This window comes from Convolutriloba macropyga, chromosome 1, assembly GCF_964194025.1.
Source record: "Convolutriloba macropyga chromosome 1, txConMacr16.3, whole genome shotgun sequence".
NCBI classification, from domain to species: domain Eukaryota; kingdom Metazoa; phylum Xenacoelomorpha; order Acoela; family Convolutidae; genus Convolutriloba; species Convolutriloba macropyga.
Window position 1 is genome coordinate 41,922,185 of NC_134468.1, and position 11,529 is coordinate 41,933,713.

At 33.8% G+C, this 11,529-nt stretch overlaps 1 protein-coding gene across 1 annotated transcript in view; it reads right to left on the bottom strand.

The window, feature by feature from the left end:
• Positions 1 to 11,529, bottom strand: part of LOC142341262 (uncharacterized) — a 59,020-nt gene that overhangs the window by 23,030 nt on the left and 24,461 nt on the right. The window lies entirely within an intron of this gene.

Sequence of the window (11,529 nt, forward strand, 5' to 3'; positions counted from 1 at the left end):
TCCACTAACACAGGCAGTTGGCAACAACATATTAACAACTGAAAGACAAATTCATAAAAAAGGTTAATAAAGAGAAATTCGAGGAAAGGGAAAGGAGATGATAGGGAACGGACAAAAACGAAAAGTAAAAATTCTCTAAAAAAAATTCAATACAAAAGCTAGAATCGAATTCGGAACCAATAAACGGCCAAAATGTTAATTAAATTCTCATGTATATCAGTCAACCACCCACTGTTTGATGTATACGTAATGAAAAACAATAAAAAAAGCACAAAACAGACATGAAAAAAATTAGAAAATTAATTAATTATTTAAACAATTTTCTAATCAGATTGTTTAGCATTCGTGATTCTTCACAACCATTATTCGGCACAAAATTTTTATAAATTATTCTGCGAGATCAATCACTCATTCAAAATGCAGGAGAGAAATATCAAAAGACTTTAGGAAACTGCTAACGACAAAAAAATCATAAAAAATAGAAATTTGTGTAATTTATTTTAAGCCAAAAGTGCCATGTCTAGACTTGAACAGTCACCGCATAGTAGCAACAGCAATAAAATAACTCTTAATTAAGAATTGATTGAGAAATACTACAGCCGGAACCGTGAGATCAGAAAATAAGGCAAAAACCAGAAACATAAAACAAAATTCGGCAGAAGTTGCTCGGGTTTAGCCAGTTTTTTCGAAAAAAAATTGAAGAAAATTATCAATCAATATGAAAGACCGCCAAAACTGCTAAAACAACTAATATCAGGCGCGCAACTTCGCAATTTCTCAAAACAATTAAGAAGAATAAAAAATAACAACAAAAGCTGAAAATAGGGCAAAATGGTAAAACAAAAATAGCATCAAAAAGAAACCATAAGTGTAATAACAGCTTCGGGTGTTCAAAAACGCTTCGAATCACACTACTACTTGTTTAGATAATAATGAGATACAATTTTGACTGAAAAATTTGAGTCTGCTGAAAAGAAACTGACCTGAAAAAACCGTACGTGATCATAAAATTTTGTTCGCTTAGCTAAAAAGTTTTCACGACTTTTTTGCTCTCTCGCAGAAAATGATATAAACTAAAACGTCTCTCTCTCTCTTTCTCTCTCTCTCTCTCTCTCTCTATCTCCTTTCTCTGCTCTTCAACTCATTCGGCCGTTTGTCCTAGATATTTATTTTTAACATACAGCGTTCACACCAAAAAATAATCGATCAATAAATAAGTGCATATATTTATTCGGCAATCAGAGCTAAAAATTTTCTCAGTCATCTTACTTTTTAAATTAAAAAAGTGAAAAAAGAGTAGAGAGATTCCAGAAGGTAAAATAATTTGCGAAAAGTCAAAACATTCAAGAATTATTTTTAAAAATATATTAAAATTCTGATTAATAAACAAATTTTCCTTGAATGTCAAAAGCTGTCATTGAATGTCCTTAAATGAGTTTTTAATACACGAAATAAACAACTTTAAACGATCGTTGCTATATACCTTGATCTTTCAGAGAAAAAGTCCGCCCAAAAGTCTAAAAGTGTGCCAAAAGAACTATGAGGCTCTGCAAACATTTCTTACGGTAGCTTCTGAAAATCACATATTAATTCAGCATCAAACAAAAACTATTTCTACAAAAACCAAATTACAACAGAACAAATTGAGCCGAAAGGACAAAAAAACGTTATAAAACGGTTATCTATATGCGCCATTCTATTAAAAACATTTTTCGAAGTCAAAAAATCATTCACTGAACGCAGTCCATGGTTGAAAAAAACTTCTCCCGTGTAGCAAAAGTTTGTTCAGCATGACAACCGTTTTCATTTTCGCTTGTAGGTCAAAATGCCGCTTGAACAAAACTGCTTCGTGTAAAAAACGAAAAACATGACAGGAAGAATTCCGGGAAACTAAGCGAAGAATCGGTTTCATGAAAGAAATACAATTATATTTTTAATCAATTGGTTACTACTTAATTGACTACTAAAAGCAAAAAAAATCATGGTTGAGATAACCCATAAAACCAATTGAACGAAAAAGTAAAATACTCCTATATATAAAACAATCCAAATTTTTTGTACGGACTTGAAACCATCAAAGTACGCGAGCAATAATTCAAACCTAAAAGTTCGACCAAAACCAAGCTTTAAGAATTTTTGCAGCAAGAGTGCTAATCGTAATCTGTAAACATGAAGCAAGCAAAACCTCAGTGCCATATGTTGAAGAAAACCAATTGCGAACAAAAAACTTCCAAAAATTCAAAGATAAAAGACAAAAATTATTAGTTCAAATCGATAATTTCCAATTTATTAAAAGCAGAGCGAATAAAACTATAGATTTTAGGAGAATGTTAGAAAGAAACACGACAGAGTGTGAAGAGTAAATATATTGCAGAAACATTGTGGTATCGATTTTGATGGTTGCATAATCATGCAAAATCGATCAAAATTTACTTCTACAAAAATACCAGGTTACAATTAAAAAAAAATAGGGCCAAATGGACGAAAACACGGCTACAAACTGTCATCTATACGCGCCCATCAAAAAGTCTTTCACTGAACGCAACGCATGAACAAAAAATTTCTCTCGAGCATGAATAGTTAGTTCACACGTCAACTGTACTCTCTTTCACCATTACGTCAATAGTACTTCCGGTAAAAAAAACCTTAAGAAAACCAATACTCCTCTTCGAGTCGTAAAAAGTTCGATAGAAAACCAATACTTCTCTTCGTGTAGTAAAAACCATCAGCACCGCAAAATTGACTCAGCGTACACTTTCGCAGCTACAAAATAGAAAAATGTGCTCTCGTAACGAATCCGAGAAAGAGATAAGATCCAACTGGTTTTCGGACTTTGACTTGTCATTACCACACATTCTCAGTGCGTAGACTTTTTTTTTAAATGAGGGTCTGAATCCAATCACGAAATAAACAGAAAAATATGTTTTCATTTATTTCATAAACTTTGACTACAGACGCTCAAAACGAACGGGATCTTTTTCAGGACAAATAATTGCCACAATATTTATCCGTGGGTAATTAATAAAGCTTGACTCATGGATCCCTGTTTGGATTGTAAATATTATAGCAATCACCCATCGCAAATATTAGAGCAATCAAAACCTGAAATGCTTACCCGGGTCGAGGATCACCGTCATTCAACGCAAAAAATATGCAAGATAAGCGGTGAATGCGAAAAATTTTGTAAGAAAATCACGGTGAATGCGGTGAATTTACCTAAATCAGGCGGTGAAAAAAAAATTATCACCCGGTAGCGGTGAAATTACATAAATTCACCGCTTAGAAAAAAGTGTCCGAAAGATGTAAGATTAGGGGGTAATTTTAGGGGGGGGGGGGGGGGTAAAACGATGTAAGATAAGAGGGTTAAAACTAACATAATTCAAACCTAAAAGTTCGACCAAAACCAAGCTTTAAGAATTTTTGCAGCAAGAGTGCTGATCGTAATCTGTAAACATGAAGCAAGCAAAACCTCAGAGCCATATGTTGAAGAAAACCGAGTAAGCGGTTAACTTACAAAAATCATCAGATTTCAACGCTAAAACATGTAATTTCACCGCTAAAAAATGCAAATCTTACCAAAATTCAACGCGCATGTTTTACAGGAAGTCGAGTGAATCTAATTTTAATTCCAAACAAATAACCTAGAAGTTAGTGAGAGCTGGCGCAGTGGAGGAAAAAGAGGCTGACATGGACGAGGTGAGAGGTTCGAACGCATGCAAGGCCGTTAAAGAAAACAACTTTTAACCCCATATCCTACATATGTTTGCGATTTTTCCTCTACCCAAGTAGCAATGTTTATAAGGAGAACTAAAATTTAGCATCTGTGAAGCTCTCAACGAATTGAAATATATATCACGAGAAATCCTTTTCTTGATTTGTGGTATATGAGCTGACATGTTGATCCCAAGAGCCTTCGGAATTCTGAACTTGTAAGTACTCATAAAACGTCTTAGCAAAAATTCTGTCGTTCAAGATGTCACCAATCTAATGCAAAATTATTTCAATTTATGCTAATTTTTTCTTGTAAGATCCGATAACGTATCTATTGGCTCCTCTTTTTCACAATAAATATCCAAAATACATCAGAAAAACGTCTGAATACATCTGATAAGCTTCCAATCCATTCGTATAAATGTCACAGATCGGCGCTTTTTGAGCATAACCTGAGGTGGCTTCTGGCAGTAAAATTCGATCAAAAGACTCAAAAGCTTTTACGTAAGAAAAGTTCAAATTCTTGAATTGAGTTTTGATTTCACCAGAACAGCAACTGAAAATATGGAAAGTATTAAATATTACTGAGGGTCAGGAATCTCAAAGAGAATCATATCACACCAAGTGGGTAGCACCAATGTATATTGGAGGAGACCTAACGTCGAAAAAAATATCTATTATGTTTTGACTTTCAAAACCGTAAAGGAGACTAAATTTTTTGCTAAAATATGTAACTGATGGCGGTTCATTTTAATTACATTTTCTGGTATAAGGTTGTTTTCAGCTGCATAATTGTGAGCCAACAAGAGCTGTCGTTGTAAAAAATGTTTCCTTTATGAATTTGTATGCTTGGTAAAATTTGTTGTGTGTTTTGCTTATGGGAAAATGTGCTTCATTATTAAGCAAAATCTGAAAAACAAAAAAAAGGTTTTTGAACTTTTTCTGATAAAAAGTGCAAAAGTATGTAGAGCAATTTGAAATTGCCTATTATTGACTGAACGGAGTCAAATTTCTGTTTGAAAAATGTTGCTTGAAATATTTCTTTCTTACGAATTAAAAATTTTTGTTAAAGATGTTTGTTCTACAACCGTAAACAATAAGACCATAGGTCATTACAAATTTACCATAATAATTGTTCGTCGTGAAGTAGTATCTTGCTTTGTAAAAAAAACGCCCCAAAATTTGCTTATCCGTTTCGTAAATTGAAGAGATTTAAAATTTGCTGTCTATAATGATGCCAAAGTAAGTAAATTTGTTATTTTTTCGCACGTGCTCACCTAGACTGTCTGTTTTGAAAAACTCTTGCTTTCCGAAAATTATTAGGTTGCACTCTCTGTAATTAACTGTAAATTTATGCTCTTCAAACCTTATGGTTGTTTGTGTATGATCGTTAAAGCCAAAGTTCCGTTTAGCAGTCGAGTAAATTGTGGTATCATATGCATTTAGACTAATCTCATTTAGCTCACAAGTTTGTGGTAGGTGGCTGATGTATAAAAAGAAAAATAGTGGACCCAAGGCTGACCCTTGTAGAACGCCGTAGCTCAACTTCTACTTTTGTAAGAAAGAACTATTGTATTTAACATATTGTTAGCGATGTCCAAGCAAACTTTCAGTTTAAAAAGTTCTCAGGACCGTAATTTTCGAGATTTCTAATCATCGTTTTTTGACAAATGGTGACATATACTTCTTTTAGATCAACAAAACATGCTAATCCTGTTAGAGTTTGGTTTACCGGCTGTCTCAAAAAGTCCTTAGAATAGATCAAAGCGTTTCTCCAAGATTCACATTGATTATTTGATTAATTGATCTATATCGATTATTTTGTAATTTCTGATGAAATGCATCATCCTATTAAACAAAATTTTTTCGAGAAACTTTGATAGCAAGCTTATGAAACTAACGGGTTTGTAGCATTTCGGATGAGTCTATGATCCAATTTTAAGTAACAGCTTTACTTTTGCCAAGCTCCATACTGAGGGAAAATAAACAGGTGTAATAAATTCATTGAGCAATACTGTTAATGAACGTGAAATTACTGAGATCAAATATTATACAATTTTGTTACTAATCTCGTCATGACCATATGTTGTTTTGTTTTTCAGTGACCTAATAGTTGCTCAAACTTCTTTTTCGTTAACAGTTGATATAACAAAGCTAATAATAAGTTCTTTCTCAGGACTAATGTTATTTATGTTGAACCGGGAAGCTAAGCTTTTGCCGATACAAGCAAAGGAAAGTACTCATTAAAGTTCTAGAAATTTATGTTCAAATCTACAGATTCTTCCTCAAAACAGTAATCACTGAACGCGGCAGAATGCCTTTCATCTTTCGTTGCATCTTTCCTTTTAGTAAGATTTTCGTAATAAATCAAACGTCCATTTTTGATAGCTTTGCTTGCAAAGTTGCCTGTTGTCGATATCTGTTCTTTTACTCATCTAACGAGTTCTCCAGCAAGCTTTTGAAACAGTCGTTTTATTAAATCTTTGTTCTCACTTGTTTAGTCATCCATTGACATTTTTGGAAATCTTTCAACTTAATCAAAAGTCGATTGAAATAATAATTTTATCTGTTCATTAATATATATATATATATATATATATACATATATATATATATATATATATATATATATATATATATATTGGAAAACGAACCCCTAACTGTAAAATTTATCTCTTTCGTCTATTTTTCATGAACTTTCTAAAACACAAAAATTTCGAAACGCAATTTTTTTACGAATGTTTTTTTTTCTGAGAGAATATAATAGTCTGAAATGTCAGTTCTAATCGTTTTGCATCTAACAGAATTAAAACTGAAAATATTGTCAATACATTTATCACCGTTTTTTGCTTGGTGAGTTGCAAAAGGGCTGTGAAGGTTCAAATGAAGATTCAATGATCATGTCTCACAGAGTGCAATGACTATGAACGCGTTTAGCTGGTCAAGATTGAACCGCAAGGACCTTATATTCATAATTAGTAAAAAAAGCTTCCTTTTTTTACACATGCGGTTTTCTACATATAATCCGTCATGCGTTGTAGAAGTTCTTATCGAACTGCGAACCGAAATTTCCCGTCAAAGTATTTGTTATTAAGAGTTGCAGTTTCCACTCTTGTCTCGTCATCAAGAAGAGTAGTAGATATCAAATGGAACTTAACTTCGTTAAATTTTGTCGCTGTCGCTGTTGTGTTTCGATGCACTCAAGAGGCCTTTAACGTAATCCATGGCCTGGTCATCATCGGGGGACATCAGGCGAAGTTGTTGGATAATATCCTTAACAGATATCGAACTAGGTTGTGCGCGTTTTCGTGCCGTTGTCCATTTTTGTCTCTTCAAAGATTTTTAGATCCCGGAAAACACAAATTAGCTTTTTCGCAAACGAATTTTGTCGATTCAAACGTGCTTTCCTAGTTCTGAGAACACACTTTTCTGCTTTCAGGTAACAAATTTTACCAAAACTTGTGGTTGACTATCGTTTTTGAGCACGTTTTTAAAAGCATAATCTTATAAACTTTTATTAGCCGTGCAACCTGCCATTCACGTGCACACATTTGCCGATGAATGTACTTAGAAGAATTCCAAGAGTTCAATAATTTATCCGTCAAAATAGCAGTCACGTTTATAATGTTGGCTATTTTGATTTCGTAACACAAATGTTTTAGCGTAGGAGGCAGGGCGATGGACCTTCAGCTTCGCTTTTGTTTACTTTCTTCCAGGATAATTGCCAATTTTGTTGTACGCGAAGTTTTCGTTAGTGAAACCAAAAAGGAATACTCTTTGGATTTGATGATTGCGATGATTTTTCAGCTACGTTTCAACAGCTGGCGATAAGATTATACAAGTAATTTTGTAAGAACTGATAGGCGTCCGACAAGATTTTTAAAATTTAATATTTATTGGTATGAATCACCATTTTTCCATGCCAATTTTGCTAAAGTACTGCATATGTTGGGATCATACACGATGATATTTCTCTGATCATGTTCAGACCATTTCCCAGACTTTGCCCCTTATCAAATCATCGTGTGACCCAAAGCCCTCTGATCAGACCGACCGTAGTGCGACCCATGAAATTGTGCTACCATAGCGCGACCCAAAAGACCTCTGATCAGACTATCGTGCGACCCGAATATTTCGTGCGACTCTGGTGCGACCCACATTTTTTTTGCGACTATAGTGCGACCAATGCTCCCTCTGATCAGACCATACACCAAACTTTGACTTATGATCAGACCATTCCAGAACAGTGTTATAATCTGCTGTTATTTGTTAAAATTATTCAATTCAAACCTATATACTACTCCAGTTGAAATTGAATAACTTAGTTAACTTGTTAAGGTTAGGACAAACCTAATTGACAAAATTATAAACAAAAAATCATTTTGAAGTGCCTGCAACTTTTCTTCTGAGTCATCAAAAACAGTGATAATAAACTGCAGTCAAATAAATAGGGTCAATTAATGCTTTGTGGTCAGATTATTTTGGGGCAACTTATGTCCAGACTTTGGTCTCTGGTCAGACTGTAGTGCGAGCATTGTCCAGACTTGGGACTCCAGCGTTTCCCAGACCATGTATATTGGGTCGCACTACGCCACCAGTGTGCGAACCAAATGGTCTGATCAGAGCGGACTAAAGTCGTGCATCTTAACCTTGGCAGTTATTATTGTGCACGAGCTTATAAAGTTACTTTTTCATCGTGTAAGAATTGACAAAAATCTTTTACCGGCAAAGACTAATAAATTCTCTAGAATTGCCATAACAGGCAATGCATTATCTGATAAGTGTCAATAAGACATTTCTGTAACACTTTTGTCAGATCTTGCATAACAAGAATTCAAGAATCAGTGGCAATATTTACAAACATACTTGAAACTACTTTAACTTACTATGCAGGCTTAGACACTACCACTGGCAACATTTTGTGGCTAATTTTGTTAGATCCTCTGTTAAATTCAAGGTTGAAACGACCCAACGCATTTTTCTAATTCCACTTTTTTAATTCAATCTTTTTTCGCCTTCAACCTTTCGTGATAAGAAGCATTTTTTCGTTCGGAAGAACGATGGTCATCAACATGGCTGCTCAAATAGCTGTCAACATTCAGACGCAGATGTCTTCAAAAAAAATTCTGATAAATAATGAACATAAGAGCACACGCTGCACACCAAAAACTTCTGTCAGATAATAAATTAGCCAAAACTGATTGAATAATTGATCAGCAGGGAAAATGTGCTCTTGATGTTTTAATCATTACGGTCTGTCCCAAATAACATCGGGAGCTATAATGTAAAAATAGTTTTTTCAAGTTGTCACTTAAATCTCCAAAAATTGTTTGAAATCTTTTCAAAGTAACAAAGTTAGAGCGCTTCGTTGGTTGAGAATGCAGAATGTAAACGTTTGTTATGAGAAAAATTATCAACGAGAGGCCATAAGTTAAAGAGTCAAAATAATTCAAAACAGGTTAACAAGAAGGCTCGATAATATGCGTCGCAGCATAAAGATCTCACCCTGCTTTTCCTATGTGTACCACATGAACAAGATATGAGATTTTCAATTCAAATAAATGCAGCTCATGCTTTGTATTTTGAAACCTCATGTATTCTCAAGTATGCACGAATTTTTGTAACAGTGATATCAATAAAACTGAGTTTTACTCGTATCATTTCACCAGTAAGGACCAAAATTTAATTGAGGAAATAACTTTTAGAAAATTTGATTTCAGAAAATATGAACATTTTTGTTCAGGCGCAGTCCTTCTTAGTCAGAAAAAACATCAACCTACATAAACCAAATTAAACAATAACAACAGAATCTGTAAAAAAAGAACTTGTCTTCTTTTGAAAACCACTTGTGTTAAAGTCATCACAACCATTTAGACTGTTTTGATAAGATCCAACTAATTTCATATAGAAAACAGAAAACATTTTTTACAGGAAACCATTGAAAGAAGCATCAACAAGAGTAATAAACATACCCGGCAGATTGACGGAAAATAGCCGCCGTTGATTCCAATAAGCATGATTAGGATTGAACGAATAGAATATATTGAAAAAAGATTTTTGTACAAAAATATTTTTTAAGTCCGATTTATTTTGATGGCATTTCGTAGTTGAACATACTTCTGTTTCTTAGAGAGAGGCTACAGGGGCTACTATCAACACCAATAAGCATTAGAGGTGGTAACTAAGACTTATAGGAACGACGTTCAAATAGCGGGCATCTAAAATTGGGCTTTATGGGTTTATCCCGTTTCTATTTCTGACTTCAATTTTTTATACCGACTCTGTTCATTTTGAATTGCTTGGCTGAGCAACTGATGTTCAAATTCACTTTAAGCAGAATGAGAGAAGAGAGAAACTAGCCTAGAGAAGTCAAAAAGATTTCACGCAAAATGTCGAAAAAGCGGCAAAATGGTAAAGCGAAAGAAAGTTTGACGAAGTAAAAAAACATAGCAGGACAAGTCCTGACGTACAATTCAAAGAATTGTCATTGACTAAACAGAAAAACTAGACCTAGAATGGACTATGAGTGAATTGAAAAAACCATTTTTAAAAAATCAAATAAAAAAATAAGAAAAAAAACAGAAAATCAATGTCAAAACGCCGCATGTGAACAAAAAAACCACTAGCGAGAAATGAAAATTTAATTCAAACAAAAAACCAGACCTACAATGAGCTGTGATTGGATTGGGAAAACCATTTAGGAACAAATCCGATCCAAAACTCGAAAAAACAGTAAAAATCAGAGTGAAATTGCCGCATGTGAACAAAAAACCACTACCGAGAAACCGAATTTTTGTTCAAGCACCGTTTTCTCACTCTACTTTAAAATTAGAGCGAAAAAATTTCACGCCGCAAAACCACTCGCATTTTCGCTCCAGTTCCTGTTTCGGCGTGACCAAAATTACTACTCCAATTTGACTTCAAAAATCATGAAAATGTGTGAACAGATCTTAAAAAAAAGACAGCGCCCCAATACAATTCAAATTCTTTGAATTGTAAAAAAAATACGAGCGCAATAATAGCCGGCTGAGAAGATGAGGGCGGCTATTAAAAATGAAAAGAAACTCAGCTGTATTACAAAAGGAAACTATATAAAAACCCTCATTCACTTCATAGCATTCTGTGCTAAAAAACCAGCCAACATAGTTTTACAATTCAACTAAGATACACAGTGAAAAAAGTACGACAAAGCAATTGAGTAACAACACTTGAAAGCAAAATATCAGTACAAAACGGTACAAAATCCATTGGTGTTAGTAAGCAACTTTAACAGTAAATTTAACAGAAAGGGGTGGAAGTTGTCATTGACGCGCTCCAAAAAACAAGTGGCTAAAAGGACAATAAGAAAGAAACAATTTTCAAACGTCCATTAAAAATTTTGAAAATAAATAGTTTTGAAGATAAAAAAATATTAGCTATCACAGAAAAACATCAAATACGATTACTTGTTACTTCACAGGTGGCCTTACGGCCCAGCACCTGTGATACTATGAAAAGAACAAGAGCAACAAATACCTGTAACTGCAAAAATGTATACATTTAATAAAAAGACAGGGTAAAAATTTTAAAAAAAAATATTTTAGCTACACATTGACGGATGTCAATTTACAGTGACTGAAAGGTTATTCTTTTAAAAAACACGGTCAGTTTGTTAAACACCAATTTCTAACTACAATGTACAAGAATTCTGGAATATTGTAACGCGTCTTGCATTTCCATTCTTTTAGCATTCTTTTTATATTCCAGCATGGCAAAAAAGCTACTTCATTTTGACTGTTCATTGACATCTACTGTCGAAATCAAAAACTTTTTGATTTT